The 23414-nt window shown below is 43.8% G+C and overlaps 1 long non-coding RNA gene across 6 annotated transcripts; it reads right to left on the bottom strand.

Annotated features, from left to right (window-relative positions):
• Positions 1-2063: 2063 nt before the first annotated feature.
• LOC138987971 (uncharacterized) lies at positions 2064-23179 on the bottom strand. Of its 6 annotated transcripts, none has more exons than XR_011464296.1 (7): positions 23016-23179; positions 20235-20325; positions 19919-20049; positions 9843-10507; positions 5546-5609; positions 3990-4084; positions 2064-3882 (listed from the first exon to the last, which is right to left on the bottom strand). It is a non-coding gene; the product is annotated as an uncharacterized lncRNA (long non-coding RNA). The 6 variants fall into 6 exon arrangements; XR_011464293.1 differs by having other exon boundaries at positions 4170-5609; XR_011464292.1 differs by having other exon boundaries at positions 3990-5609.
• Positions 23180-23414: the final 235 nt, after the last annotated feature.

Genomic DNA, 23414 nt, shown 5'->3' on the forward strand with positions numbered 1-23414 from the left:
CTGTTACGACTGACTTAACTCAGAGTGGCTTTTATCTCTGTGACTTCCAGTTGGTATTTTTCTCTGGTGTATCCTCAATTGAAAGTATTTCCCAGGCCCTTTTTCATGCTTCCCACAAGTATCATTTGGTCCTTCTGCCTGGTTTATTGTCATCACTAATGGCAATCAGATGTAATCAGAGGCAAACAAATTCTTTCCCCCTGTCATTGGCTTACGTGGTGAGTGGTATCATTGTTTTTTTTTATCAGGAAGCTGCCATCCGCAGGGCTTTTGCTCCTACATGCTTGCTTTATTTTTAATTGCAATAATTAATTAAACAGCTAGACTTTTTAGTCATCATATTTGGGGCTCTGTACTCAAGCAGGGAAACCATTCCTTTCTCAAGATGTTTGCTGCTTACTAATAACATTGAAAAGTCATCATTATTCTGTCTTTCTCCTCTCTGGAAGGACTGATGCTGAAGCTGAAACTCCAATACTTTGGCCACTTGATGTGAAAAACTGACTCATTTGAAAAGACCTTGATGCTGGGAAAGATTGAAGGTGGGAGGAGAAGTGGACAACAGAGGATGAGATGGTTGAATGGCATCATCGACTCAATGGACATGAGTTTGAGTAAACTCTGGGAGTTAGTGATGGACAGGGAGGCCTGGCGTGCTGCAGTCCATGGGGGTCACAAAGAGTCGGACACAACTGAGCGACTGAACTGAACTAAACCTCTCTGGAAAAGACAGATGTGGCTGCATGAATTACTTGTTTTAGTGTCCAAGGCTGTGTCTTGAACATGTGTGCAATTCTGTGAGCTGGGTCAGGCTATGCTGTGGAAGAAGTTGGCTCAAAAGTAGAATTTGGAAAATGAATAGTACTCTGTCCAAATACTCTCTCAGTAACAAACCAAATAAAGAATGATATAAATCTCCTCTAAGGACTTTAAAGATAAAGGAAAAAACCCACAGAGGACTGATCTCCAACTAACTTAAAAAATATTTTCTTGGCTGCACTGCACAGCATGTGTTATCTTAGTTCCCTGAGCAGAGATCAAACCTGTGCCCCTTGCATTAGAAGCATAGAGTCTTAACCACTAGATTGCCAGTGAAGTCCCATCTAACTAATTTTTTTCTTCAACAAATTCCAACTGTAATATGCTGGAGCCTGGAAGCTCAGTGATAACAAGCCCCAGCCCCCGCATTCCACAGTCTCTCCAAGAGACAAAGGCTGCCAGCCGTAACACGTGTAGAAAGTTGAAGCTCAGGATAAGTCATAAGCAAAGCTGGAGGGCATGTGCAGGAGGAGTAGACTTTCTGCTGGGAGTGGGGTGAAGGCACCAGGGGAGGCTTCAGGGGAGGAGGCCATTGAGCTGAATGTGGGGGAGAAGTATTTTGTCAGGGAAACAATGAAGAGTAAGGATTCTTGGTAGGTGGGTTTGGAGGACAGCAGAAGGCTAGAAGGCGGGGATGCAGGGTGGACCTGGGCATGGAGGGTGGAGGTGGGAGAAGAGGTCGAAAAGGGCAGTTATGACGCCATGATCCCCCAGGGCAGGATGAGACCTTGAACCTGTGCTTGAAGTCATACGCATGGATGATACCTGGAGTTTCTTGTGTAATATTTCCTTTCAAGTTTTGCCCTTTCAGTGGGGCCTACCCTGAGGACCCTATGAAAGACTTCAACCCACTCCCTAGCATCCCCAGCCCCTCTATCCTTTCTATAGTTCTCATCACTGAATAACATACTATATACAATTATTTATGAATTTAATATTTTTATTTCTTGACTAGAGTATAAGCTTTGAGAGCAGGGATTTTCTTTTGTTTACTAATGTATCTAAAACTGTGCCTCGTATATCATAAATGCTCAATAAATATTTGCTGAATGAATGGATGTGGAAGCTGGAGACATTCCCCATCTGTCAGCCCCTTCCCAGAACTTGACATTTCTGATAGCTGGCAGGAGGTGTGATAGTTTTCTAATGTTGCATAACAAATTACTACAAACTCAGGGTTTAAAACAACACATAAGGGACTTCCTGGTGGTCCAGGGACTCTAAGCTTCCTCTGCAGGGGCGCGGGTTCCATCCCTGGTCAGGGAACTAAGATCCCACATGCCACGTGGTGCAGCCAGAAGAATAAGTAACTGGCCAAAAAAAAAAAAGAATAAGTAACTGAAACACATGTTTTATCTCAGCTTCTATGGGTCAGGAATCCCAGCAAAGCTTATCTGAGTCTACTACTTAGGGTCTCATAAAACTGTAATCAAGGTGTTAGCTGGTATAACTGAGTCACTTTGCTGTACAGCAGAAATTAACACATTATATATTAACTATTAACATTGTGTATTAACTTCAATTAAAGAAAAGGTGTCAGCTGGGGCTGAATCTCACTGGAGGCTCTGCTGAGGAAGGGTCCATTTCCAAAATCCTCTCGAGTTGTCCGCAGAGCCTAGTTCCTGAGGCTACATGCTCCAGAGCTTCAGTTTCTTGTTGGCTGTTGGCTGGAGGCTATTCTTAGCTCCTAGGGCCCTTCTGCAGTTCCTTGGCATGTGGGATTCCCCAATGTGACCACTTGCTTCTCGAAAGCTAGCAAGGGAGACAGAAATTCCAACAAGACAGGCACTTCAGGGTTATGTAACCTAATAATGTAACTATACACATGTACACATGTAGTCACCTACATCCTGCCACCTTTGCCTTATGGTGGAATCAAGTGAGCCCCAAGTTCTTACCCACACTCAACAGGAGGGGATCACACAAGGGCATGAACAGCAGAAGGTGGGATCAGAGGGACCATTGTGACAGAAAGTCCACCTCAAGAGGTGACAGCTGGAGGTGATGCCCCTCCTTTGAATGCAGGCAGTCCCTCAGTCTTATGCACACCTCAGCCTCTGCAACGTGTTAGAGTCATTTGCATATGTTAAATATGCATTACATATTTACATATGCTTCTCCCACAAGATTGGGGGACAGAAATCATTCTCTCTTCTCTTTAGAGTCAGTGTATAGCACAGAACCTGGTACATAGGAAGTCATTGTTTGAGATGAATGGGTAGAAGGATGGATGGATGATAGATGGATGATGGATGGATGGATGGATAGATAGTGAATGGATGTATGAGATATGAATGGAAAAAAAGGCAGAAAATAAAGGAAATTATGGTAACAAAACAAGGTGAAGGCAAAGCACCTGGACAGGAGTGTGGCCCTCACCTGACAGTGAGCCACACACTTGAAATAACAAGGTATAAGCACTGAAGAATTGATGCTTTTTAACTGTGGTGTTGGAGAAGACTCTTGAGAGTCCCTTGGACTGCAAGGAGATCCAACCAGTCCATCCTAAAGGAGACCAGTCCTGGGTGTCCACTGGAAGGACTGATGTTGAGGCTGAAACTCCAATACTTTGGCCACCTCATGCCAAGGGTTGACTCATTGGAAAAGACCCTGATGCTGGGAGGGGTTGGGGGCAGGAGGAGAAGGGGACGACAGAGGATGAGATGGCTGGATGGCATCACCAACTTGATGCACATGAGTTTGAGTGAACTCCAGGAGTTGGTGATGGACAGGGAGGCCTGGCGTGCTGCAATTCATGGGGTCGCAAAGAGTTGGACACGACTGAGCGACTGAACTGAACTGAACTGAAGCAGCAGGTATGGATCTGTTCACAGTCCCCAGCCTCATTCCTGGAACTGTCACCTGGATGCTTGCCAGCAGGGCAGACAAGAGACCAGAGGCAAGCAGCCCAGATCTTTCCCAGATCTTCTGTTTTCTCTTCAGTAAATAGGAGTGAAGAAAATCACGAGGGATGTTCAAATGTTCCACATGCAAAGACACAAGTGAAATCCCACAGGTCTCTGTGACTTTGGCAGGCCTGGAGGTAATTTCCTAAGAAATAAGCTGCAGGAAGAAAGCATTACTTGGTAATCCTCTCCAAGGCTCAAGGGAATACTTTTGATAACAAAAGATTTTCAAAGTGCTTCATGCAATAAACGTTGAGCTTTGACCTGAGACTCCTTGAGCTCCCGCTGCAGTGGTGGAGTGGTGGTGAATCCAGGCCTTGGTGTCCGAGTCCAACATGGAAGCCAGGTCACAGGAACACCTGTGCAAGAGTGGGGTCTTGGGCTGCGGTTCCTCTGTCAGAATTGCCCAGCTACCCCAGGACAGACTCTAATGATGATACTTACATGTTCTCCACGCAGTAATGCCTCATGGGAGGAAAGACGGTGACAATTTCTGGCTGACAGCTATAGGCTGGGTGACCTTGGGTTAGAACTTTACATGTGCCTATATTTTTTCCCCTTTTGCTTGAATATTTATGATTTCTTTTGTTCACTCGACCCATGACAGGTCATTTGCTCTGTCAGGTAAAGGCCATTAATAGCCAAGGTGAGTGAACTGTGACAAGGCCACACCAGAGGCCTATACTATTTATGTCTGTGCTAATCAGGGCCAGACAGGAAGGCTGAGGAACACCACTGTCTTTCGAGGTGACAACTGAGCCTTTGCATCAGTGTATATTTGTAAAAATCTTTATAGCAGAAATCTGTGAAAGGTTTAGTGCTTAGTTTCCTGGACATTGATGAACCACAGAAACTCCAGATATTCTGACCCAAGAAGAAATGTCAGATTCCAGGATAAAAGGCACTAACATTTTTCCTCTTTTAAAATTTAAAATGAAATTGAGTGCCATCTAGTAAGGATTGTATATTTTTAGGTATTTTGAGGACATATAGGCAAAGTGATTTCAGAAATAATAGGATACATGGAAAGATGTAGAAGCTGAATCAAGTGGTGCCCTCAAGGGCACTAACTCTTAAAAAGGCATTAGTCAAGGCTATGGTTTTTCCTGTGGTCATGTATGGATGTGACAGTCGGACTGTGAAGAAGGCTGAGCACCGAAGAATTGATGCTTTTGAACTGTGGTGTTGGAGAAGACTCTTGAGAGTCCCTTGGACTGCAAGGAGATCCAACCAGTCCATCCTGAAGGAGATCAGCCCTGGGATTTCTTTGGAAGGAATGATGCTAAAGCTGAAACTCCAGTACTTTGGCCACCTCATGCGAAGAGTTGACTCATTGGAAAAGACTCTGATGCTTTGGGGGCAGGACTGGGGGCAGGAGGAGAAGGAGACGACAGAGGATGAGATGGCTGGATGGCATCACTGACTCGATGGACGTGAGTCTGGGTGAACTCGGGGAGTTGGTTATGGACAGGGAGGCCTGGCGTGCTGCGATTCATGGGGTTGCAAAGAGTTGGACACGACTGAGCAACTGAACTGAACTGAACTGAGCCTGGATTTCTCTTCCTGTTTTCTTTATAACCTATCAACCTACCACCACCAAGCTAAAGGAGTTTACAGCAAATTTGGAAAAGGCAACGAATCACAATGGGATCTTATTTATCAAAATTGCCCTAAGAGCAAAACAGTAAGCAGAACTTGAAATTTCCCAACACAGTGTTCATCCTTGTTTTGAAAGTAATGTCCTCGTTTAAGAAGAAAGGGGCTTTCATCTGTTTTTCATCACATTGGTTCATTTCTTAGCTTTCTGTCTGAGTTCTTACTCTGTCTGTAGAATTCCAAACACGAGGAGCATTGTTCCTCTGGATCCAAAACCAGTTCCTTGACCTGAAAATATCATGAGAAACATTAGAAGACCACTAGCTCCCTGCAGGGGTCTCTGTGTCCTGAGTCCACACTTCAGGCCCCAATCTTTAAAAGCTGACTTGGCACATATGGGTAGGTTTTGTATAAAAGCATCACTTAAGTACTGATTCTCCCACTGGGTGCATAGCACGTTGCTTAGCACACTGAGGGGACACCAAAAGATTAAATTCAGGGTGCTTACACTCTGGGGACAGTTGTGAATTATTCCAGGGTCACTGGGAACCCCTGACCAGGGAAATGATTCTCACTGGGGAGCATTTCCAACTCAGGTAATACGTGATGTTCATAGCCAGTCTGAATGGATTCATCCTGGATTCCTTGAAAGTGTCAAAGAAAATGCAGAGCCATCAGCTCACTCATTTCCCCAGAATGGGCTAGTCTATCAGGTTTTCTGTGAAGGAAGAAGTGCATCCTACTGCACACACACACACACGCGCGCGCGCACACACACACGCACACACACGCACACACGCGTGCTCCAGTTGTTGGTCCCAAGCATGTGCTGCATATTCTCTCAGGGTCAGCTTGTGTCCCATCCTTTCCCCTGCTGTTGTTTAGTTGCTAAGTTGTGTCCCCTGATTCCTATCTTAATGGAGAGGTTTTTGATGGCACAGCCTGAACTCACTCTCAATAACTCATTCTTAGTAAACCATCTCTGTTGGAGTGAAAGGCTTGCTTTCCATGTATTTCCCCCTTTCAACATCAAATCAAAACGAAAGAAAAAGAAAAAAATAGGACTGTTCTCCCACTGTTCTTCCAGTTAATATTATATGACTGTCTCTTTCCTCCTGAACATGGGTCTCCCAAACCACTAGCTTTCCATCTTTACTTATATTTCTCCTTAAGAGATTTAACTGCAGTGGAGTATTTTTCAAATGGATGAACACTTAATGGGTTTGTATCTTTTTGACTTTCTAATATTTAAATATGCACTTGGATTACTAAGGCCTTCCTCATCTATCTTACTGGAATAGGTCCTACCCTCCTGTCCTCCTGGCCAACTTTTCTCTGTTTACACAGCCCCACTCATTTTTAAAATCTAATTTTGTTTGTCTATGTGAATTTCTGGTCTGTTCTCCCCTGTTGGGCTGTAAGCTTCACGAGGGAAGGAACACATCTGTCTTCCCTGTGTATCCCCAGCACCTAGCAGAGTGTCTACCGTATAAGACATCCTTAATAAATATTTGTTGAATGGATAAATAAAGTAGAACATTCATAACTGATGTATCACTGAGCTAATTAAATTTAAATAAAATAAATTTAAGGATTTCCCTGGTAGCTCAGTTGGTAAAGAATCTGCCTGCAGTGCAGGAGACCTGGGTTCAATCCCTGGGTCAGGAAGATCCCCTGGAGAAGGAAATGGCAACCCACTCCAGTATTCTTGCCTGGAGAATTCTATGGCCAGAGGAGCCAGGCGGGCTACAGTCTATGAGATCGCAAGAGTCGGACATAACTTAGTGACTAAACCACCACCAACAAACATAAATAAATTTCCTTAGTTAATTAAAGGGGAAATACTGCAGATGGTGACTGCAGCCATGAAATTAAAAGACGCTTGCTCCTTGGAAGGAAAGTTATGACCAACCTAGATAGCATATTCAAAAGCAGAGACATTACTTTGCCAAAAAAGGTTCGTTTAGTCAAGGCTATGGTTTTTCCTGTGGTCATGTATGGATGTGAGAGTTGGACTGTGAAGAAGGCTGAGCACCGAAGAATTGATGCTTTTGAACTGTGGTGTTGGAGAAGACTCTTAAGAGTCCCTTGGACTGCAAGGAGATCCAACCAGTCCATTCTAAGGAGATCAGCCCTGGGATTTCTTTGGAAGGAATGATGCTAAAGCTGAAACTCCAGTACTTTGGCCACCTCATGCGAAGAGTTGACTCATTGGAAAAGACTCTGATGCTGGGAGGGATTGGGGGCAGGAGGAGAAGGGGACGACAGAGGATGAGATGGCTGGATGGCATCACTGACTCGATGGACATGAGTCTGAGTGAACTCCGGGAGTTGGTGATGGACAGGGAGGCCTGGCATGCTGCGATTCATGGGGTTGCAAAGAGTTGGACACGACTGAGCGACTGATCTGATCTGATCTGATGGGGTAAAGGAGAGTGGATAGCATGCAATGCCAGATATGTCAGAATCAGGTTTTTTGGAGACTGGAGTAGAGTGCACCAGAGGTAACAGAGCTGACGAGTCAGACAAAGGTGTCCGTTATCATGAGGGCAAATGCCCACCACTGTCCAGGAGTCAGGGAGGCCAAGGGAGGACTTAGGGGAAGGGAGGGCAGATATGGGCCTGGTCAGTGCTTCATGCCAATGAGATGGGCCAGCAGATAAACAACTAGACAAAATGACTGCTGCTTCACCCCCAGCCTGCAAATCTCACATAAGAATCCCTCTTGTGATCCACCCGATCCAAAAACATGTAGGAAGGGCAAGTGTGATGTAGTCTAGCCAAGTGAGCACATAAAAAGCCTCTATAACAGGCACTCATGATTGTTGAATGAATTAATGAAAGAGCTGGCATGCAGCAAGAGGCCTTTGGCATCTGGCCTCACCAGAATGATCACTCCATGAGGGATGGGATTTTTGTTGATTTCATTCATCACTGTATTCCCGACACCTTAGAATGATGCCTGGCCCGTGTGGGTGCTTAAGAAAATTTTGTGGAATGAATATTGAATGGTTCTGGTCCAAAGTCAAAGGGACTTGTGTGGAGTCATTAGAAGACACAACTGGATGAAAATTTTTCTTTGATACAGAGTGTGGGAAATGAATGAGGAGCCATTTTATACATTTAGCATAAATAAGCATGAAGTGAAACGAAGGGGAAACCATATTCCTTCTCTTACAACGTCTCTCAAGGGAGCAAAATATAAAATCACCGTAGTGACAATGGAGCGTGTCATTGTAGTGACGGTGGAGCATATAATTATATATCAATTATACAGAAACTTGTCTACTGAGAGCCAAGAATCCTGGCTAAGGGGGAAGAGAGGGGAAAGGAAGGGTGGGTTAGAAGCATTTGATTTGTGGCCTTCCTCCAGGTCCACGTGGGAAGGTACAAAGCAGAGTAAATCCTAGAAGGGGCCTTGACCTGCTGTGAAACCTGACAGGCCACGGATGCCACAGGGCCAGAGCCTTTCAGTTACAACCAGACGGTACCCTGAGGCAGACTCCTGGAACTTAGTCCTGGAAGAGTTCAAGGTTTAGCTCAAATCATCCACTTCTCTGTTGGAAGGTGTCTGTTGGAAGTTCTTACATGAACTCTGATGCACTTGGAGTCTCTCTTTCACCTTTTTGTCTCCCTACCTCTCAATTTTTGTTTTGATCTCAATTTTATTTCAAAAGATATTTGCTTCTCTATAACGCTTCTATAATTCTATACAGTATATTAGAAATGCCAAATAGTAACCATGGTTCTCTCTGGCTGGTGGAATTGCTGGCTTTCATATACTTTTTTGTTTGTGCTTTCTTGTGTTTTCCACTTTTTTGAAACATGAATTACCTCTAAAATCACACACAAAAAAACAGTACAAAAGTACTTTTCAATATAATAAGTAAGGGTGGCTAGAGCAATGAAACGGAGATATATTGTTTGTATGTTTTTAAAATAAATATTGCCAGCAGCATCTTATATCTCAGCACGAACAACTTGTAGATGCTACTTCTAAGCTACAATGTCATTGGTGACTGAGACACCTGTGATGTATGAACAATTTGGTTCTTGTACTTGGTGCATGGATGTATGCTAAGTTGCTTCAGTCATGTCCAACTATTTGTGACCCTATAGCCTGTATCCTGCCAGGCTCCTCTGTCCATGGGATTCTCCAGGCAAGAATACTGGAGTGGGTTGATCTCCAGGGGATCTTCCTGACACAGGGATTGAACCCATGTCTCTTATGTCTCCTACATTGGCAAGCGGGTTCTTTACCACCACCACCACCAGGGAAGATCATTTGGTACTGAATTTCTTCTAGATGTAGCACCTGGGGAAGTTTATTATCAGTTAAATGTTGTTGGTTTTCAACTTGGTTTAGACTTTCTTTGATCTTTATCAGTTCAGTTCAGTCTCTCAGTCACATCCGACTCTTTGCGACCCATGGACATGCCAGTCTTCCGTGTCCATCACCAACTCCCAGAGCTTGCTCAAATTCATGTCCATCCAGTCAGTAATGCCATTTAACCATCTCACCTTCTGTCATCTCCTTCTCCTCCTGCCTTCAGTCTTTCCCAGAATTAGGGTCTTTTTGAATGAGTCAGCCCTTCGAATCAGGTGGCCAAAATATTGGAGCTTCAGCTTCAGCATCAGTCCTTCCATTGAATATTCAGGATTGATTTCCTTTAGTACTGACTGGTTTGATCTTCTTGTAGTCCAAGGGACTCTCAAAAGTCTTCTGCATCATCACAGCTCAAAAGCATCAATTCTTTGGCACTCAGCTTTCTTTATGGTTCAATTCTCACATCCATACATGACTACTGGAAAAATCATAGCTTTGATTAGATGGACCTTTGTCACAAAAGTAATGTCTCTGCTTTACAATATTCTGTCTAGGTTGGTTATAGCTTTTCTTCCAAGGAGCAAGTGTCTTTTAATTTCATGGCTGCAGTCACCATCTGCAGTGATTTTGGAACCCCCCAAAATAAAATCTCTCACTGTTTCCATTGTTTCTCCATCTATTTGCCATGAAGTGATGGGACTGGATGCCATGATCTTCGTTTTTGAGAGGCTCTTCAGTTCCTCTTTGCTTTCTGCCATAGGGGTAGTATCATCTGCATATCTGAAGTTATTGATATTTCTCCTGGCAATCTTGATTCCAGCTTGTGCTTCATCCAGCCCAGCGTTTCTCATGATGTACTCTGCATATAAGTTAAATAAGCAGGGTCACAATATACAGCTCTCAGCCACATACAGTCACATAGATATATAATTTATATATCAGTGAGAAACCCTCATTCTCAAATAATCAGTTCTTCAGTTTAGTGTAAGAATCTACCAGACCATTTGAGTCCTGCAAATAAACTAACCTGTGGAATTCTGGAATGTTCCCATTCTCGGTCAGTCACTTTGTACTGGAGAGACAGACCTTTATATTTACCAAGTGTCCACTAGATAGAGTGTGAAACAAATTCATAGGGGTAAGAGCGTGAAAACAGCACACAGAGGAAATTTTTCTGGTGTCAAAACAAACTCTGTGAGGACAAAATGTACTTGGAGTTTGACTCTATCTCTTCTGTCTCACGGTGGGTTATTGCAGTTCATCAGGAAAATAGTTTGGAGTTTGCAAAACCACAAGTCTGTGCTGCTTGGCTTTCTCACAGCTCCTTGGTGACTGTAAGATAGGTTTATAACTACACTCTGGATTGCACAACTATTATTATCCCCATCAGGGAAACAGTGCAGAAAAATAGAACCTGTGTTTGCGTTGTCTATTTCATGTAAACAATTGCATTTTAAGAAAACAGCATATGCTATTTACCCATGACTAAGTCCTCTCCTGATACTGAGGATCTGCAGCACATGGTTTCAAGATGGAGGCATCTTCCCCACCTGTATGCTCCACATCCCCTCCTTTCTCACTTCATAGCCTGTCCCTTTGGCTCTCTACTCCCATGATGGATGCATACATAGAAAAGAAAAGGGGAGCCAGTGAGTCTTGGTGCTTCTGAGGAGGCCCATGGAAGGTGAAGTGCAGCCAGTGGACTTAAAGATGTGACCAGAGTTATGTAGGGATCTAAGGATTTTCATGGTTCCTAAGTTAATGTGGGAGAAGGAAATGGCAACCCCCTCCAGTACTCTTGCCTGGAAAATTCCATGGATGGAGGAGCCTGGTAGGCTACAGTCCATGGGGTCGCAGAGTCAGACACGACTGAATGACTTCACTTTCTTTCTTTCTATAGTTCCTTTTGGAGAAGGAAATGGCAACCCACTCCAGTGTTCTTGCCTGGAGAATCCCATGGACAGAGGGACCTGGTAGGCTGCAGTCTATGGGGTTGCAAAGAGTCGGCCACAACTAAGCAACTAACACACACACACACACACACACACACAAGCTAATGTGACCTTTCCCTCACTTTCCTTTCTTACTCCCCCAACTTATCTGGGGTCCTGTCTTCGTCCCACATCACAGTCATAGAATGTTAAAGTGGCAAGAAAGGATGAACTTGATCTGGGCAGAGGAAGTTCCTTGCCAAGGTCAGCTACAAACTGATGACAAAGCTTGGCCTAGAACTTTCCAGTCTCGATTCACAGACCTGTGCTTTTTCCAGAAGCCCTAATGGGAAAAGGATTCTTTAACTGAGCTGTTAAGGAGATTCTCACAGATTCTTTTATTTTTCTTTACTTGACTGTGTCAGCTCTTAGTTGCAGCATGCAGAATCTTTCATTGCATGGGCCCCAAAGCATTTGAACTCAGTAGTTGTGGGTGTGCAGGCTTACTTGCCCCAGGCATGAGGGATTTAGTTCCCCTAGCAGGGATTGAACCCATGTTCCTTGGGTTGGAGGGTGGATTCTTAACCACTGGACCACCAGGGAAGTCCGTCTCACAGATTCTTGACTGTAAATAATAATGGCCTGTCTAGATACCAAAAGTGAAATAAGATAAAATGGGATAAACCTTAGTTGGCTATAACATCGTTGAGAGGAGACTATGAATTCCCTCATCCCTGAGACTCTCAGGGATCTGAGTAGGGTCTAGTATCACCAAGAATAAGTTCAGTCACATGAATCCTTCTTCCTTCTGCTGTCCACCCAGTAACCATTCACAGCATGACTCATCTGTAACATGTTTAGCTATACTGCTGCTACTGCTAAGTCGCTTCAGTTGTGTATGACTCTGTGCGACCCCATAGACAGCAGCCCACCAGGTTCCCCCTGTCCCTGGGATTCTCCAGGCAAGAACACCGGAGTGGGTTGCCATTTCCTTCTCCAATGCATGGAAGTGAAAGGTGAAAGTGAAGTCGCTCAGTCGTGTCTGACTCTTAGCGACCCCATGGACTGCAGCCCACCAGGCTCCTCCATCCATGGGATTTTCCAAGCAAGAGTACTGGAGTGGGGTGCCATTGCCTTCTGCGTGTTTAGCTATGGGTCTCTGTAAAATTCTAGATGCTCAGGAAAGGAAGAGGCCTTACAGAGCATACAGAATAACCACATGTTTGGGTGTATAGGAAATCACATACGTTAGAAGGAGCTGCAGGTCTAAAGGCAGCCTCCTATGCCTATGTCCACAAATCCCTGTGGGACTTGAAGATCTGGCAGTTTTCTGGTTAGTTAATCTGAACAGGTAGCTGTTAAGCCATGTATTTCAAGGCAGAATGTTCACTATGCCACTTGCATTATTCTATTTGGCAGTCTACATTGCAGGACTCTTATATAGTTGAGCTAGGAATCCCCCCTGCCCACTTATCCAGTTTTCTAATCTGAAGTCCTGTGGGGATTCCCTCGGCTCTGCAGGATGTCCTAATGTAGCCATTTATCCCCTGAGCCATTTGCTTGGCCTATGCTGTCCCTGGACCAGAGATGTGCTTCCTCCCAGCCCTGCACAGATGCTGTGGGAGGCCTGGTACAGCGACCTGGGCTGGGCTGACCCCGCCACCCCATCTGCTCACAGGAACAGTGCTTCCTTTGTACCATTGTTTGCTTTTTTGTTTTTTGGTGGTTGTTTTTTTTTTTTTTTTTTAACTTTCTCCTTCTCCCCAGTTTCAAATCCAGTCCCTCAGGGCTTCAGTTGAAGCCCTCCCTGCCCAAGCATATCCCCACACCACGACTTGTAATTATTCCCTAAGCAGGTCATGGATATCTTTTCAGATAACCCTCCTGAAGTGGGAAGGTCCTGAGAAATCCAGTCAGATGGAGGCACCAGCTCCTGGAAAATTGCACAGCTCTGAGTCCTGGCTAGTGGGAGAGGAGGGGAAGGGGTAAATTGGGTTGATGCCTAAATCTTCAGGCTGTCTGTTGGGTGCTTTGGAGTGAGTTAGGGTGAATCTCAACGAAGTGAAATTCTCAAGCCGGGATAGTTATTATGATAACAAGAAGGTCATCTCAAGCCAAACTGTAGAGAAAAAAGGCAGAGTGTGTGTGTGTGCATCCCTTAGGCTTGTGAGGTCAGACCCTCCTTCAGGCCCAGCAGACTTTCTTCAGGGGAGCCCCTCTTTGGCCCTTTTAAGAAAATCACTGGCCTCCTGGTCATGATCGAAACCTCCCTATTTGGAGCTCTTTGGTTTACATATTTTTCTTTTAAAAGTTGAGTTTGTTCTCCTAAATTTTTGTTGATCTAACTATATCAAAGCAGACCAGTCCAAAGACACAGGAGTTGCCAGGAAAGCAGACATTGGATCGTTAAAGGCAAAATGTATTTAAGGCATGTTTACTTGAGAGTTCACGACACCAAAGATAAGAGGATTTCTGGCTGACAGATTAGCAGGCTTTTTCCCTAAAGACTAGGGCCCCCAGTAGTCCCAAGTACCCAGAGTGGTTCCTGCAAGGCTGAGCTAGGCACCTGAGATGCTAAGGGTACCAGCTTTGTCCTTCTCTTGGGTATGGCTGGGGGAGGGGGAAGGTATGAGACCATGTGCAACCCCCAGATGGGCAGAACAGAGTTGCCCAGGGCCCTTCACAGCAGGATGCAGAGTTCCTGAGTCTTCAGGAGTTTGTGTCATTAATGGCCATGTTCAGCTTCTTCTACAAGGGCAACTGATTCAGGTGAGAGAGGCTGAGAAACAAGTGACCAGAGCAATCTACTCAGAGGGGAAAGGAGCCAGAACAGTGAAGTCCCCAATGACAGGGATTTGACCTTCTTCATCTTGTCTTCCTGCTGCCTAGCAAAATGAGTAGTCTTTATGAAGTGCTCAGTAAACATTTATTAAATTAATAAATGATTGACTTATGAGAACAGATCAAAGATTTGGGCCTGGAATTGGGAAGACAGAAGGAAGTCAGTCTGAGGGGATTAGTCAGAAACCTCAAGGGAATCTTGGTGAGTCTCAGAATCTTTGACTCAATAGAGAAGGTCCCTTTGATACAAGACCCACATCCAAATGCAGCTCCCACTAAGGCTGTGACGTATGTCATGAGCTGATGACATGTGAACCTTCTCAGGACAGATTAGATGGCGGCCTGAGGTAAGGCGTTGCCTCTGGGGAAGGAGAGAAAAGACGAAATGGAAATTTAGGAGGCTGGATGGAGGGAATTTGGAGACAAAGAATGTAGGGGTTGAAGACAAGTGACTCAAAGGTAAAAGTAATATAGAGGTAGTACCTGTATCACAGGGTTCCTGTTTGCAGTAGGTGCATGTTATTTGAGCACCATTAGTTAGGGCTTCCCAAGTGGTGCTAGTGGTAAAGACCTTTCCTGCCAATGGAGGAAAGGTAAGAGACGTGAGTTCAATTCCTGGGTCAGGAAGATCCCCTGGAGTTGGGCATGGCAACCCACTCGAGTATTCTTGCCTGGACAATGCCATGGACAGAGGGGCCTGGCAGGCTACAGTCCATGGGGTCACACAGAGTTGGACATGATTGAAGTGACTTAGCACAGATGTATGCACGCCCTTAGTTAGGTTCTTAATAAAAACAGCTTTCCTCCTCCTCCTCCACCTCCTCCTCGTCCTCATCCTTCTCCATAAAGGTAAGACTATCCCACCCGAAAACCTCAAGGTGCCCACCCCAGGGAGGCCCTACCAGTGGTCCGAATCTCATGACTGAAGGTCATGGACACACCCCTGCCTCTACTGGTCCCCACTGAACAGATAGAAATAAAAGTGTCTTCTCTTCAGGGCTGCACCAGAAAACCCTGAAAGCCATTCTCTCACAGTCAGAATGTGTTCTTTGTTTTTCTGAGACAGAACCAACATCTCTGTAAGGCACAAAGAGGGAGCTTGACTCAGAAGCGGAGCAGACGCTGTGGGCTGAGAGATGGCTGGCCAGGGGCAGCTGGGGCTGAGCCCCCGATATTTCAGTCCTTGTCGTTGTGCAAACTACGACAGCGTACGAGAGACCTTTCTAAAACCCGAACTCGTGTATTTCCAAATGTCAGGTCCACATTCAGCCTCAGACCTCTCCAAACATACTCATCCTAAAGCTCTCCCAAAGTGTCTACGAGGCCTCGCAGGGAACTGAGAAGGACTGGACATGTGTCTGGCCACATTTCTGTTTCTTTCCCCCCAAACATTTTCATGCCATCATTTACTCAACAAACATTTACCATGCTCCTACTTTGCGCCAGGCACCATTCTGGAAGCTGGACCTTCAGAGAAATGAAGCCACATCCCTTCCCACATACAGCCTTGTAGGGAAGATGGGCAAACCACAGACCAGAATGCTGGGGGGCGGGTGTTAGAGAGGTGTTTTTAAAGCAGCCCTGGGAGCACAGAGAAGGCCACAGAGCACAGCCAGACTTTCAGATAAAACCTTCTGGAGGACCAGCAAGAGGTGACCAGGTAAGGAGGACAGGGAGGGATTCCAGGTAAGGGAGAAGCAAGCAGGATGGTCAAAGGCAAGGAAAAACATGACTCAGTGGTTCTCACCTCCCTGCACATTGAAATCATCAGCAGAGTTTTTTGTTTTGTTTTTTTTTAAGTATAATTGATTTACAATGTTGTGTTAGTTTCTGGTGTATAACAAGGTGATTTAGATATATTCTTTTTCATATTCTTTCCCATATGGTATATTAGAGGATATTGAATATAGTTCTCTGTGCTATATAGTAGGACCTTGTTGCTTGTCTATTTTATATGTAGTAGTACGTATCTGTTAATTTCAGATGGTTCAGCCCCTCTACTTGATGAAGATAGTATGTGAGAGCCTGGAGTTGGGCTCTCTCCCTCTGCCACCTAGGCCCCAGACCATGTGTGATGCTCCATTACCTCCTGTTCATTGACCTCTTTCACCTGCATTGGGGAATTGCCCTTCACTCCTCCAAACTCATTTGGACTTCGTTAAAAGAAATAATTCTCTCCCAGAAGGCTTCCCTGGTGGCTCAGATGGTAAACAATCTGCCTGCAATGTTGGAGACCCAAGTTGAATCCATGGGTCAGGAAGATCCCATAGAGTAGGAAATGGCACGCCACTCCAGTATTCTTGCCTGGAGAATCCCATGGACAGAGAAGCTGTGGGCTATAGTTCTTGGGGTCACAAAGAGTCAGACACAACTGAGCAACTAACACTTTCACTTTTAGAAGGTATGTGAGTGGACACTCTGTCGAATCAAACAGGGATCCCAGAGATCCTCTGGCAGGTTCCTACCTGCTTTGTGTCATGGACCCACTGACAATTTGGCAAAAATGCCCATAAATGCATAAAACAAAAGAGGATCACAAAAGAATTCAGTGTTATTGAAATAGGATTCTGTCAACCTCCCATGGAGATCCCTGGATGCCATGTTATAAGCACCTGATAGTCAAACCCTGGACTGAAAGCTTGGTAGACTCTCCAAAGTCAGCCAGCTAAGAAATAAGAGAGCTGAGGCAAGAACCCTGTGTTTCTATTCCTGAACCTGTGCTCTGCTCATTAATCTATTTATTATCTTAGAAAATTGAACTCTTACTGTTTCTGCACTTAAAAACTGCTGACTTTTAGTCCCACTGAAAGGCATGGAGGTAGCCCCTCTGGGCCTGTATATATTCTTAAGAACTGACCTCACTTTGTATTGGATTATAAAACTGTACAAAGATTGTTTCCCAGGAAACATCTGGAAAGTCTTAAGGCCACAATAACCTGACTGAGGATTCACCTAGTACACTGGTAACTGGTAGCATATGTCCCAGCTCCTGGAATTTGTTGGATGACTGTGTTGAGGGATGGACTAGCTGGATGGGTTCAATTCCTCTGCTTTCAGGGGGCCTTTATCAAGGAGTCCAGAACACTAGTTACTGAGCCTGGTGCAGAAAACTCAGCCTCCTGCTTGCCTTAACAAGTCTCAGGAATTAGTAAGCAGTTGGTGAGAATGTTGGAAGGTATTAACCACCCCACCCCCCAACCAATCTCCCCGTGAAACTTTCACCCCTTTCTTTGCTGGGGCAATAGAATATAATGGGTAAAAGTATGGACTTGGAGTCCCACATTAGGTTTAAATTCTCACTTCATCACTTTATATATTTTTTGAAACTTTTTGTTTGTTTGTTTTGGAGTATAGCCAATTAACAATGTTGTGATGATTTCAGGTAAACAACTTAGGGACTCAGCCATATATATACATCACTTCATCACTTTAGAAAAGTTACATGACCACCTTTTCCCACCTCAGTTTTTTCATCTCTCTAATAGGACTAATTCTGCCTTGCGGAGTGTGTAGAGGTTAGAGCTAATATAAGGACAGCACCATATAAGACCTAGTGTTGCCGTGTTCAATTGTCAGGAGCTATAATTACAATTAGTTCTAGGTTGAACCCCGCACCTTCCCCATTCTGTCTCTTAATGAATGAAGCAGGTATTAAGGCATGTGTCATTAGCAGAATGACTGGGCTCAAAGAAGTGCATTTACCATGATCAGAGCAGACCTATTTAGCTTCTCCAACAGATCTCAGCAAGATAAGTGACTTGATCACAGTCACATGGAGAGAAAGCCCCACATCTTTTTGCCACCAGATCCAAACACCTCCCTACATCTGGTTGCCTCCCCTCTGCCTCCCCTTCTGTTTCTGTGAACCCAGATCCCTTGTTCCTCTCAAAAGTCAGCCTCTTTACTGTCTCTGGATCCCATACCACTTTGCTGCTCAGGATTGCTCTTGCAGTCTCCCTTTCTCTTACGTAGTCAGTAGTCCTCTTTTGTGGAAGCGTCCTCATGGGCATGCTCTGAGAACCTCCCTCAAACTCCATGTCTCCCTTCAGCTAACTCATTTCTCTACTTTCCTTCAACTTCAAAAATGAGTTGCAATAAAAAAAAAAAAAAATGAGTTGCAATTTCCACGTCCCTTCCTTAACACACTCAAAGTGGGTTTCTATTCCCATTATCCGGAGATTGCTGCTGTCAAGGTAATCAGTGAACTCCATCTGATAAATCCAGGGGCCACTTCTTCATTCTTGTCTCTTTTGAACTTTCAGCACACTTGATTATTTTTTCCTTGAAACATTTTCTTCCCTTGGCTCTGTTCTTCCCTCGGCTCAGGACAGGATAGCCCACCATCTTCCTTCACTTCTGTCTCCTTTATTAGCTCCTTCTCCTCTACTCAGTCTCTCTAGGTTAGAGAGTAGCAGGGATCTGTCCTGAGCATCCTTTACTCCCATTTCTGTGTGCTCTCTAGCCCCATCAACTCTGAAGACCATCTATATGCTTATGATTCCAAAATTTCTGCCTCTAGCCATGACTTTTTCCTAAACATGACTTGAGTGTCCAAATGCCTTCTTCACATTCCCACATGGATATCTAACCAGCGACTCAGATATAATTTACCCATGAAGAACTCGAGTTTTCCTCCCACACTTGCTCCTTCCTCAGTTCCTAGTCTTAGTCATTAGCATGAGTGTTCACCCAGTTGTTCAACCTGTAAATCTAGGAGTCAGCCTTGATTCCTTTCTTTCTTCATCATCTTCATCCAGTGGATTGGCAAGTTTTGTCCAATTTATGTCCAAAACATATTCCAGATTCATCTGCTTCTCTCCATTTTCATTAAAGTCACTGATGTCCAAGCCACCATTACCTCAATGACCACACTAGCTTTCCAGCTGATCCACCTGGAACCACTCTACCATCCATTCTTGACAAGGTAGCCGGAATAATCTTGTCACCCTTCTGCAGAAAACCTTCCCGTGGTTTCCCATTGTACTTGAAATAAAGTCCAAATTCCTTAAAGCAAGATGTTACATGGCTTCTGCCTACCTCTTCAAAGTCATTTCAAATCACTTTCCACTCATCTCTCCACTCAAGCAATACTGGTCTTTTTGTCCCATGAAAACCTGAAATCTATTTCCACCTTAGGACTTTTGCACTGGGTGTTCATCCTGGAATATTCTTCCTCAGGATCCTTGAATGACTGTTTCCTTTTTATATTAGTGACTCACACTTCAGCTGAAATGTCAGTACTCAGAGACGCCCTTCCTGACCTCAAAACTGAGGTAGCCCATCCAGTCATTCCCTATGACATCAACCTATTCTCTCATATATGTTTTCCTCTCTGTGTGTCTGACTCTTTTCTGGATGGTAAGTCCCAGAAGAGCTAGGATCTTGTCACCATTACATCTGCAGGACTTAGAACAGTGCCTGAACACAGAAGTGCTTGATATTTGTTGAAAGTGTGAATGAGTGGATAACTGAGTTAGTAACAGAGTGAAGACCAGTACCAGGCCTCCTGCCTTCCAGTTCTGTGGTCCTCTCCCTGTGCCATGTCAAGCTGCAATTTTCACCAGTTTGATTGTTTTCTTGCTGTTCAGCAGATGCTTGGCATCCTTCAATTCACAACTGGTTCCAGCTCCTAGTGATAAAGGAAATAGCCACAAAGGAACAGGAAGGAAAGAGGGCATCTGAATAAATCGGGAGGCATGTGGTCATCCCCACAAATAATGAGAATTAAACATTCAGTCATCCAATAACATTTAGTAAGCACTTATTATGTGCCAGGCATTATGCAATTTACCAGGGACAAAAAGACAAACCTACCCTGAAGAATGTGCTAGTCTCCAGAAGGAGATGGTGGGCCTTGTGGTGATGTCTGCATGGTGTGATGGGCTTGAGAACAAAGTAACACGTGCTGTGGAAACACAAAGCCGAGAATTAGGACCATAACACCGAGTGGGCAAGAATTCAGGAGCACAGCCAGAGAGTGGAATTTTTGAACTGTCTTAAGGAGTGAATACCTGTAATCGACAACTCATAGTTTATGCTTTCACATGAAAAGAACAGTTGTTTTTTCCCTTCATTTTAACTGACAAAAGAAAAATCACATTAGGAAAACATTCAGGATGACTCTGGCAGTTGAAATAACCATTTATTAATAAATAGATAAATTTCCATCAGGGAAATTTTCTTTTTTAAAGATGGGATAGTTCTCTGTTTCTTGCTATGAAAAATCCACCGAAACAATTTCATCTTCCTTGAGGGTCTTATGGTGAAAACACCGAAGCAATTACCTATATGATGAAAGATTACCCAGCTGAAGAACTACTTCCCTATTAAACCACAGGCCATCTCCTTGAAAAAAAAAAATGTGCTGTCAGGTAAAGACAAGGTTTTATAGCAAATGAGAGAATGAAGTAGATCTACGTGAATTGATATCAACAGACATTATTCCACGAAAATAAGAAAGTTTTGGAACACTGGTTATTCTTGATATTATTGTTATTATGTTGGGATTTGTCTATGACTTCCTAGAAGAATAAATGCAAATATAACAATCTCTGAGGTGTGGGATTATGAGACACTTAAACTTTCTGAGGCCTACATTTGGTACTATTTTAATTGTTTACAACAATGTGTGCTATTTTGGAAAAAGTAAAGATCTTTTAGAACACCGGTCTGATTGGTTTTATGATGCTTAAGAACTTGTGCTTGGCTCTATGTTCCAGAAACATATAAAAAGAGGATTTCCCTAAATTATATCACTTGCCAACATTTACAGAAGAAAATAAACTGAGACCCAGAAAGATGATTTGATTTTTCTCATACTGTGACTGCTAGTACCTTCAGCTCCACAGTTCTTGATTTCGTGCTGAGCATTAAAATATATAAGTATATCAATCTTAACTTACATATTTGGAACTTTAGCAACATTGCTTTGTGGAAAACTGTGCGATTATTTAGTGTAATAGTTATAGACCAGCAGTACTTTGCCCAGAAAACAATTTAACTAGAAGTCTCTTGAATATTACTACTAGTTTCTTCTGCATATCTTAGAATACTCAGTGAGTTTTTTGAATAGATAGGCCGCTTCCATTCAGTTCTTAGTAGTTATTGAGCACTTAAGCTATCGGTGCTGTGCTGTGCTTAGTTGCCCAATTCTTCACGATTCCCTGGATGATAGCCTATCTGGCTCCTCTGTCCATGGGATTCTTAAGGCAAGAATACTGGAGTGGGTTGCCATGCCCTCCTCTAGGGGATCTTCCCAACCCAGGAATCGAACCCAGGTCTCCTGCATTGCAGGCAGATTCTTCACCATCTGAGTTACCAGGGAGTGAGTAGTTTATCCCCTCTCCAAGAGATTTTCCTAAACCAGGAATCAAACTGGGGTCTACTGCACTGCAGGCAGATTTTTACCAGCTGAGCTACCAGGAAGCCCTTAAGATATCTAGCCACTAGCAACGAGGCAAATTCTCTGCACTCGTGGAACTTAGCTCCCACTGAGAAAAACACAATAAGCAGAAGAAAACAAAAATAAAGGACATAATTTCAGGTAAAGATATAGTAAGGATGTGATGAACCAAGTAAAATGATAGTGACAGGAGTGCTATTTTTGAAAGGTCAGGAAGGCCTTTAAAGGAAGTGACATTAGATCAGAGACCTGGAGGGAGGGAGACGGCCACTGAGTTCTGAGTGGAAAGCATTAAGGAGTACAGTCAGAGTCACTGCCCTGAACAGAAAGAATTCCTTCTTTTCCTTAAAAAGTAAATATCTCAAAGAAAGAGCTTTTAAAGTTTGGTATGTTACAGTTTCACTCTTGTGATATGGTGATAATGTTTATAAGGCCTAGTGCTGTAAATTTCTCTCTATTGCTTACAAATTTGAGAATGAATTGTGTTTAGGAATGTAAGTCTGTTATAAAAGTACTGTCTTATCTAAATGCCACCTTCTGCCAAATGTGATATATAGATAGATAGATGCAATGGAATGTTACTCAGCCATAAAAAAGCATGAAATAATGCCATTTGTAGCAACATGGATGGACCTAGAGATCATCACAGAAAGTAAGAAAGTCAGAAAGAGAAACAAATACCGTATGATGTCACTTATATGTGGAATCTAAAGTACAACATCAATGAATTTATCTATGAAACAGAAAGGGATTCACAGACATGGAGAACAGACTTGTGTTTGCCAAGGAGGAGGAAAGGTGGAAGGAGAGAAGGATTGGGAGTTTGGGATTAGCAGATGCAAACGATTACATATAGGATGAATAAGCAGCAAGGTCCCACTGTACAGCAAGGGAAACTATATTCAACATCCTGTAATAAGCCATAATGGAAAAGAATATGAAAAGGAATATATATGTGTAACTGAGCCACCTTGCTGTACAGCAGAAAGTAATACAACATTGCGAATCAACTATACTTCAATAAAACAATAAAAGAAAACCCTCTGCATATTCACAAAGGCATAGAATCCAATTCCTAAGAAAGAATCTTTCCAAAGCTGGTCATTCCAAAGAGAGAGAAGAAGCCCAACCAAAAGTGCCCCAGGGCTTACAACTGCACTTTCCCCCTCTCCCGCCCCCATTCCCTCTCTCACCCCGAGCAGAACAGACTGCCTAGAATTTGTAGCTGGGAGGGTCATCCAAGGCACAGAGAGAGGAACTGCAGAAGAAGTCTTTGGCGTTCTCAGCTTTTAGCCCTACACACCTATCTCTGGTGGAGATAGAAATGACAATCTGTCCTTCACAGTGGGGAGACTGAAGCTCTGACAAGTGGGTGGCTTGCCCAGTATCACATAGAAAGCCAACTCTCTTTCCTAACCTTCACTCTGTGGCTAGTGTCACATTCCAGGCCAGGGACCACATGGGTGGAATTCAGGCTCTATTTTCGGGAAACGGGGTTTGTTGTTTTTTCATTTACACAAAAAATGAAAAATAAATAACAGATGTTTGAGCACATGTCGTAACTCTTCTTACTGGAACTTAAAAGTGCATTC

Source organism: Bos mutus, chromosome 1, assembly GCF_027580195.1.
Source record: "Bos mutus isolate GX-2022 chromosome 1, NWIPB_WYAK_1.1, whole genome shotgun sequence".
Classification (NCBI taxonomy): domain Eukaryota; kingdom Metazoa; phylum Chordata; class Mammalia; order Artiodactyla; family Bovidae; genus Bos; species Bos mutus.